Source organism: Chenopodium quinoa, unplaced genomic scaffold (assembly GCF_001683475.1).
Source record: "Chenopodium quinoa cultivar QQ74 unplaced genomic scaffold, ASM168347v1, whole genome shotgun sequence".
Classification (NCBI taxonomy): domain Eukaryota; kingdom Viridiplantae; phylum Streptophyta; class Magnoliopsida; order Caryophyllales; family Amaranthaceae; genus Chenopodium; species Chenopodium quinoa.
In genome coordinates, this window is record NW_018742345.1 from 2,701,669 (window position 1) to 2,710,050 (window position 8,382).

At 33.5% G+C, this 8,382-nt stretch overlaps 1 long non-coding RNA gene across 3 annotated transcripts; it reads left to right on the forward strand.

Moving 5' to 3' along the window:
* The first annotated feature begins 615 nt into the window (after window positions 1-615).
* On the forward strand, window positions 616-7,008 carry LOC110694143. Of its 3 annotated transcripts, none has more exons than XR_002505771.1 (6): window positions 616-1,009; window positions 1,370-1,457; window positions 2,011-2,125; window positions 2,944-3,148; window positions 3,239-3,410; window positions 6,583-7,008. It is a non-coding gene; the product is annotated as an uncharacterized LOC110694143 (long non-coding RNA). The 3 variants fall into 3 exon arrangements; XR_002505772.1 differs by having other exon boundaries at window positions 3,239-3,384; XR_002505770.1 differs by lacking the exon at window positions 6,583-7,008 and having other exon boundaries at window positions 617-1,009; window positions 3,239-3,466.
* Window positions 7,009-8,382: the final 1,374 nt, after the last annotated feature.

Genomic DNA, 8,382 nt, shown 5'->3' on the forward strand with positions numbered 1-8,382 from the left:
TAAATTTTTAATATAGTTAATTAAAGGAGTTAATGTGTTAGTTGAGTTATGGGGACGTAACTCCTTTTAGAGGGGGTAGAGGGCGACATAGTTTCGTGCATTTGCTTTTCAAGTCATTTTTTAGTCTTTCTTAAGCTACTTGGAGCCCAGAGTCGAGTTTGGATGTACACGAACCAATAATTTAAAATAATTTTTTTATCAGTCTTAGCTAAGTTTCGGGACGAAATTTCTTTTAAGGGGTAGACTAAAATACCCCGTATTTTTTAAATGTATTTTCTAACTAATTAATTTATTATTATTTTCTAAAAAGGGCATCTTAGTAACTTATTTTACTATTTGAATTTTGGAACCACTAGTGGAAAAAATCTCATTTGTAACGGGCAAAATTTTACCCGTTACAATTAAGATATTCGTAACGGGCAAAATAATGTCCGTTACGAATACTTATTTATTTGTAACTGGCGAAATAGTGTCCGTTACGAATACGTATTTGTAACAGACAAATTAGTACCCGTTACAAATAAATAAGTATTCGTAACATACACTATTTTGCCTGTTACAAATACTATATTACACGTAACAGGCATAATGTGCCCGATACAAATGCCCAAACTTGGCCCAACTTTTAGAGGAGCCCATTAAGCTTTTTATTAGGGTTTCACGGCTTTCACCTAACCGTCATTCACTCCCTCTTTCTCTCCTCTCCTCTCCTCCCCGTCATTCACCTCGTTCTGTAATTTCAAACTCAGTCCTTCTCTCCTCTCCTCCATCAATCTTAGAGAAAAAATGGTTACCTTCTATCGAATTTTAATTGCGAGTTGTCTCCAATTTCACAGCCTCTATTTTCCAACTACTTTGTTTTCATTGTCATTGTCAATGTTGCCGTTGTTGACTACTCTTCCGGTGAAGTCCGATGACATGCTTTCTGAATGGGAGAGAGTTTAACTTTCGATTGATCCTGGTGTTGTTCTACTTGATATCGCCTTTGTTCTTGATGATCCTAACCACGGTATTGGCTTTCTATTTTTATTTTGCTGATTTTGTATTTTAATTAGCTTTTGTGTCATCTGATTTTTCTAATGTTTGTGGTTTAATTTTCGTTTCAATTTATATTTTTTGGTCGAATTTTCATTTTGAGTAATATTTGCATAATCTGAATTTTCTAGCATTTGTTGTTTAATTTTCATTTGAATAATTGATTTTTTAGCTAATTTTTCATTTTGAGTCAATTTTGTATGCTCCGAATTTTCTAATGTTTGTTTTAATTGTTGTTTTTTTGGCTGATTTTTCATTTTGAGTCAATTTTGTATACTCTGAATTTTCTAATATTTGTTTTTATTGTTGTTTAAATTGTTTAATTTGTTATTAGTTTCCTCCTCCATTGCTGCATTTGGGGCCTCCACTCACCTTCTGCTCGCCGCCGGTGAGTCGCCATGGTCCACGTCGTCTACCCAACTGTAATTTCTCCCTTTTCCCTTTTTTTATTCTTTTTTTGTTTGTGTTTTCCATTTTATATGATTTTTCCGATCAATCTGCTTTGCATTCTCTCTGTTTTTCTCAGATTAGTTAATTTAAACATTTGAAATCACCTGGGTTTCTTTTATGTGTTTACTTTATTTTTTTTTTAATTTTATTTATTTCGATCTATTTTTGGTGCATTATCTCTGTTTTTACTGGACTAATTAATTCAAACAGTTTAAATCAGCTAGAAAATTTTTAATTGATTGGTTAATAAACTGAATTTTTAGGGCTTGTGATTTTGTGTTTCGAATCGTTGTTTTTGTTGTACAGTTTGTACATTTTACTTGATTTGTAATTTATGGTTTATCATGTTAGGGTAATGATCTATTTTTATATATGAAATGTTGCAAATCAGTATCTTATGTTGATTTGTTCTTCTAATTATGTTGCCTTTTTTTCACTAGTGTTTTATACTACTTATGAGTGTTAGGGGGTCATATTGCTCGTTTACTTTTACTCCGTAGTTATAAATAGAATTTCGATTGTCAGGGAGAACTGTGGTGAAAATATGGAGGAGTTTCTGAACAGACGTTTCTACCAATCTAGTCAGTATGATTCTACAGAAACCTTTGTGGAGCTAGACAAAAATCTCAGGCAACATGAGGTATCACTGATTATGTTGTGATATAATTCCTTAAATTTCTGAGTTTTCAAAGAGTTTTGTACCCAAATGTAAGCATGGCTTTTAAATACTTGTTTGTTATGTTGATTGATGAGACTGAGTAGTTGTCTGTCCTTGTCGATGACTTCTTTGCTGCCCTTGCTGGTACATTGTATCTTAATTTTTGAAAAAGTTAACTTGCTAAAATAAATATGAGCATCATTCAAATTTCAAAATGATTTATTTCATAATTTATACGTGATGTTTGCTTTTGCTTGTAGTATACTATAGATAATTTAGGGACATAATTGTGTACACTGACAAATATTAGGGACTGCATGATGTGATCTACTGATAATGACATGGATTCTATGTTTAGTCATGTAAGCAATGCTGGTTAGATTCATGTACTTCAGCTTTGTGAATGTCGTAGGCACAACTGCAAAGAAAAACCAAGCACTGGTTGGAATATCTTAAGATTCTAAACATTGTGGTTGATTCATTTTTTATCTCTTGATATGGTACTAATATTATCTTATGACTTATGGAACCTATTTTATTGTTAATGTAGTGTCCAAACATGAAAAGGATTGATGTGCTAATACTGACATTTGGATTTCTCATGTGAAAGCCTGAAATTTTCATATGGCTAGCAGGTCTCTGTAGAGATTTTACTTGTAATAGGGTAGATTTATTTTATTTTATTTTATTTTTGTTTTTAAATAGCAGCTTGCAAGAACCTTGTCAAGAATTTCTATACTATTGTCATGAAGATCACATGTTTAGCCTTTATTTAGACCATAATACCTTCAATAATGTAGGTTGGGGGGATTGCTAATCGACTCTTCTATTTGTCAATTCCACCAAACATCTTCATAGATGCGGTGAGATGTGCAAGTATATCTACATCCTCTGCAAATAGGTGGACCCGGGTCATTGTAGAGAAACCTTTTATTCGAGACTCAGAGTCCTCTGGCGCTTTGACTAGTGGACTAAGCAGTACTTGAATGAAGATAAGATTTTCAGGTGATTGTTTTTTACTGGATTTTAGTGCTTCTCTTACAGTAAAACACAAGTGTGACTCAATGACTGACCTATTGCTTGTTCTACATACAGGATAAATCATTATCTTGGGAAGGAACTTGTTGAAAACTTATCCGTTGTAGATTTGTGGCAGTTGTGCACTTGTGCTTATCTCACATCACTGCTCGTTAGCTTCTACGTACCTAGAACAACTTCCTATCAAATAACAGCCTATTCTAGTGAGTTGTAAACTCTTAACTCTTGCGTAAGTCTCCTGTTATATATGTTGTATTTATATTATCATACATTGGTTTTCTTACTTGAATTTCCATGTCTATCAATTTTCTTTATATTTTACAATTTATTTAAACACACATTTGTTGTTCATTGTATAATATACCTTAATGGCTTGGTTGTTGCTATTTATGATTGTTTACTATAACGCCCTAGTAATTCTCTATTTACACCTATGAATAACCTGAAGAAAATCCAAGAGAATTACTAGCGTGCTACCGCCATGCGTTCAAACGTTAAGACTATATCAGAAATTAGCAGCGGAAATACTAAATCAAATACAAATATGTTTCAAAACCAATAACCAAAACCAAATTATATCTAACAACTTGGAACCATTAAGGCCGTTATTCAAAACCCTACAAAAGTAGTAAATAAATAAAACCAGAGTTTAAATAAATTCAAACTTATGAAAAGAAATAAACTGCAAACAATAACCAACTCTCCACTAAAAATCCCACCACCTTGATGCAAGTCAGAACTATGTAAACACCTGTGATGAGTCTACTCCCCAATATTACAAGTGTAAACATTGGATCATTACAGTGCCATTGAAAGGCGAAGGTCATGACCAAAGAAAGACACATACAAAAGCACGCAATCAGCAAAGCTGAGTACAGACTAACAATCAATCATCATGCATCATTAAATTATAGACTCAACACACGACTCAATTATCAATTTTATTAAGACTTCACTAGTTAATATTAGCTAACTCATTTTATTTATTTCATTGGATTAATCCATAGACAAGGTTGTCCAACCCATGCTCCATTTGGAACATCAATAAAAGAAAACCCTATGCCTCCTTTCGGAAACATCAATAAACATCAAACGACCACGAGCGCGACTTCGTGACCGTAGTTGGATGAAATCTCATCCAACTTCTAGTTTTGAATAGTATTTGAAATAAGAGACTCGTAGATCAGACGACCTCGAGAAAAGTGCACGGCTAATACCCCGTGTACCCCAACCCTTGATTGTCATTACTCTAGATGTGCACCAATCAAGAGTTTTATTGCTCATCCATCTTGCACTTTACGTGATTTACAAATTTAGACTTGGTGATGACTCATATGCAAACAATACAATCAATCCATTATCAATTCAATCAAGTAAAACAATTTTCCAATTTCAATTCTTGATTTATTAGTGACAAGCAACATTTATTATTTATTCTTTTACTACCTCGGTGTATAAACATCTTGAGTGCATAAGGCACCCCAAAACCTTAACCTCGTCTTATAAGACTTAAATTCTTTCTTTACTCATTATGTTTTCATAATCATGAATGAGTAATAAATCAATCATTTCACCAATCACATACCTTTGCCTCTAAGCGCATCTTGCATAATTATAGCATAAACAATACTTGCAATATAGAATAGTGCACGTCATACAAAAATTCACAATGTATAACAAAACAATTTAACCCGGTCATCCCAATACATTATACTAAGTTCTCGATCCGTCCTTAAACATGCACCTAAAAGAAAGGTTTTGTAACTCGTACGTACCTTGAATAAACGAATTGGTACGCCACTTTACTATCTAGAAATCACCTTTAATAAACTCCTCTCCTAAACCAAACAATAACATCTCAATCAATACTCAATTAATAAAATTTATAGCAATACTTACTTTAAAACCTTCAATATCTAATTAATAAACAACATTAAACCTTCCCTTTAATTAAAATCAAATGTTTATTTATAGTACTTTAAATTTCCTTCGTGGAAACCTTAAAATACATCTTTTTCATGGAATTACAGCAAGTTTAAAACTTTATAAAAATCTGAAAATTATTTTAAAACACTTGATTAATCTCTCTTTTAATGGGTAATCAAACCCCTTTCATTAAAATCACAACACTACTACTTTTAATAAAATTCCAGTAATATATATTTGATTAAAACTCCTTAAAACATCCCTTAAAACATGTTTTTATACTTAATTAATCATTAGAAATGCAATAGGAACAAAAGCCCCAAATTAATTGATCATAGGAACCCTAAAATCCCAATTTAAATAAATTGAAACCCTAGGTTTTAAAATTATAAAATCTGAAAATTATAACAACAATTATAATCTTATAATCTGAAGTTATTAGTTTAAAACATCAAAAACATGATTTTGATCCCAAAAAGAAAACCCAAAACAATTTAATAATAAACATCACAATAGAACAAAATATAAGGAGGAGGAAGGTGAGGGTGGCCACGGTGGTTCGCCGGCGAGCAGGGGCGGCGGTAGCGTCGGAATTCGGTGGCAGGGGTGGCATTCCGAGCAGGGCAGCAGGCGGCAGGGAAGGCTGCCAGCCTTCCTCACGTAAGGAGGAGGAAAAGAAAATAAAGAAAGAAAAAAAAAGAACGAAAGAAAGAAGAAAAAAGAAAGAAAGAAAGGAAAAAAGAAGAAAAATAAAGGAAAAAGAAAAATAAAGGGAAAATAAAGAAATAAAATAAAGAGAAGAGAGTTTACTAACCTTTTAGTGTGGGGAAAAATTTGGGAATGTATGGGGTATTTATAGGAGAGAGAGGGTGGTGTAGGGTAAGTAGTAAGATTGGGCCTCATAAAATTAATGGGTCAATTAAGTAAGTAAAGTGAGGTTGGTTTTGATAGTTTGGACATGAATTATAGAATGAAGGTACATATAATAATTTGTACCAAAATAATTTTCGACCCGAATTAAAAATTGAAACTTTTGAAATTAAATTCCAGGAAAAATACAAATAAATATTATAAATAAATATAATTTTATTTATAATTTATTTGAAAATATGGGGGATTACATTTATTGTATATTATTCACTGGTTGTGGGGTTTCACTCCAAAGTTGATGGCACTATCTTATTGTTTCAATTGGATGCTAGTTTTGGTAACTGTCTAATGAAATTTCTGATGTTATTTGTCTTGGTCTTTGTAACAACTCGATCTGTACTAACCAATAACTCATAATATAAGGGAACTATCTATTACTCCTCTTTTATTGGTAATAATATGAATATTATCAAGAAAAATGCTATGCATGATCCAAAAGCTGAAATCTCCGCCATTAACAAAGCTTTGATAATTAGGAGCACCTTAAAAGTTGTAAGTTAGAATTGACTATCTTTAATATTGAATCATTTATGTGAAATCAACAGGAAAACTAAGGTAAACACCAAAGCTCCCAACCGTGGTAGAATCCATTGTTGCATCAGTTGTCCAGTGGATTGGCTCTATATTGATTCAAGAGGCCAATATATTATTCGATGTTGCAGATCAAGTACGGGGCCTTCAGCAAGAGCTTGAACTAATGCAGCATGTCTGAAGAGAGCTGGATCATGAGATTCGCTTGCTTCATGCATAGTGCCCCAAAGATGTATGAAGTTGAGAAGCATATATATAATATACGAGAAGAAGTTGATAAAATCATTGAAAAGTTAAATAGCTTTGGACTAAGAAGAATCAATGAAGTAGAAGGTTTTTAGTTTTAGTTGTTAGGCGATAATAAATGTATTTTTTTGCTGATTGTATAAATATGAAGTACTATATTTATCTCAATTAGTTAATCGATAATTGTGCTATAATTTTTATGCAAGTTAGCTAATCCAGCACAACATGTGCTGGATTTTTTTTAAAAATTAGGGTACACACTATCTGTAACAGGAAAATTCATGTCCGTTATAAATAACGGGGTTATTTGTAATGGGCAGTTGAAATTCCCGTTCCAAATAATTCGTTATTCGTTTCGGGCACTTGAAATGTCCATTACGAATAATGTGTTATTCGTAACGGACACTGCCCGTTACAAATAACACAAGCTATCCGTAACGGTGGCATACGTAAAGCCCGCTGCTTGTTACGAATAGGCCTTTTTTCCGTTACGGATAGCTATTTTACCACTGGTGAACCAAATCGATATTTGAATTTTGGAGCCAAATTGATATTTTAATTTTGGCGCCAAAAGTATTTTAAAATATATTTATTATTTTTGGATTTTGAATATGATTTAGGAAAAATTGTCAAAAATAATACAATATTTAAGCGGTCTGCTAAAAACAAGTCCACTTTTTGATTATTTTTAAATAATATAACCTTTGATATTTATCCGCTTTAAACAAGTTAAAATCGGTAAGTAACCTGATTAACATGTTATAGGGGACCTGTCATTGTTATTGGTTAGTTTATTTAATTTAAACTATTTTAATTTTCTCTTTGTTTTTTTAATTATTAAAGATATAAAATAATCATAATTTCTTATTTATTTACTTATTTTTTTATTATTATTACTTAAAAAAAAAACCAAGCCCTTCCCTTCACGGCCTTCAACCACCTCCTTCTCTCCTTGCCTGCAGGTTGTAGCCCTTCTGTTTCCCGACGCCCGACCCCTATTCCGTCGGCTATATGCTCCCTGAATTACTTCGTCGGCATCCCCTGCCAGCAATGCCTTTTGCAAGCCCTCTTCCGGCATTCTCTTTAAAAATCACTCGTAACCCTCCTTGTTGAATTGGGCTCGGAACGACGGAAAGGGATATGGATTTGGGTGGTCTTCGCCGATTGGTGAATGGGTGAAGATGGCTAGTTCAACGAGCTAGGGTTAGGAAAGTGGATTCGGGGGGGGGGGGGGGGGGGGAGGGTTGGGTAGGACTTTGCGAGTCGGGATTATGTATGGGTAGGTTCATCAATCGTCGCTGGTAGTGATGGGGCTTAGGTGGGGGTCGTCGGTTGTCACTGGTCACTGGTTTGGGTGTCAGTAGAGGAGAGATAGGGAGGTAGAAGAAGGAGTAGAGGTCTAGTTGGGGTGAAGGTGGAGGTGGTGGCAATTGGCTGCTGGTGGTTGTTGTCTGGTGAGGGAGGGGTGGGTCTTTGTTATAATAAAATATTTTAAGTTTTAAAAAATTAACCACATTTAAAGTTTTGATTAGGAGTTGATTAAGCTATTAAACAATTTTTTCAAATAA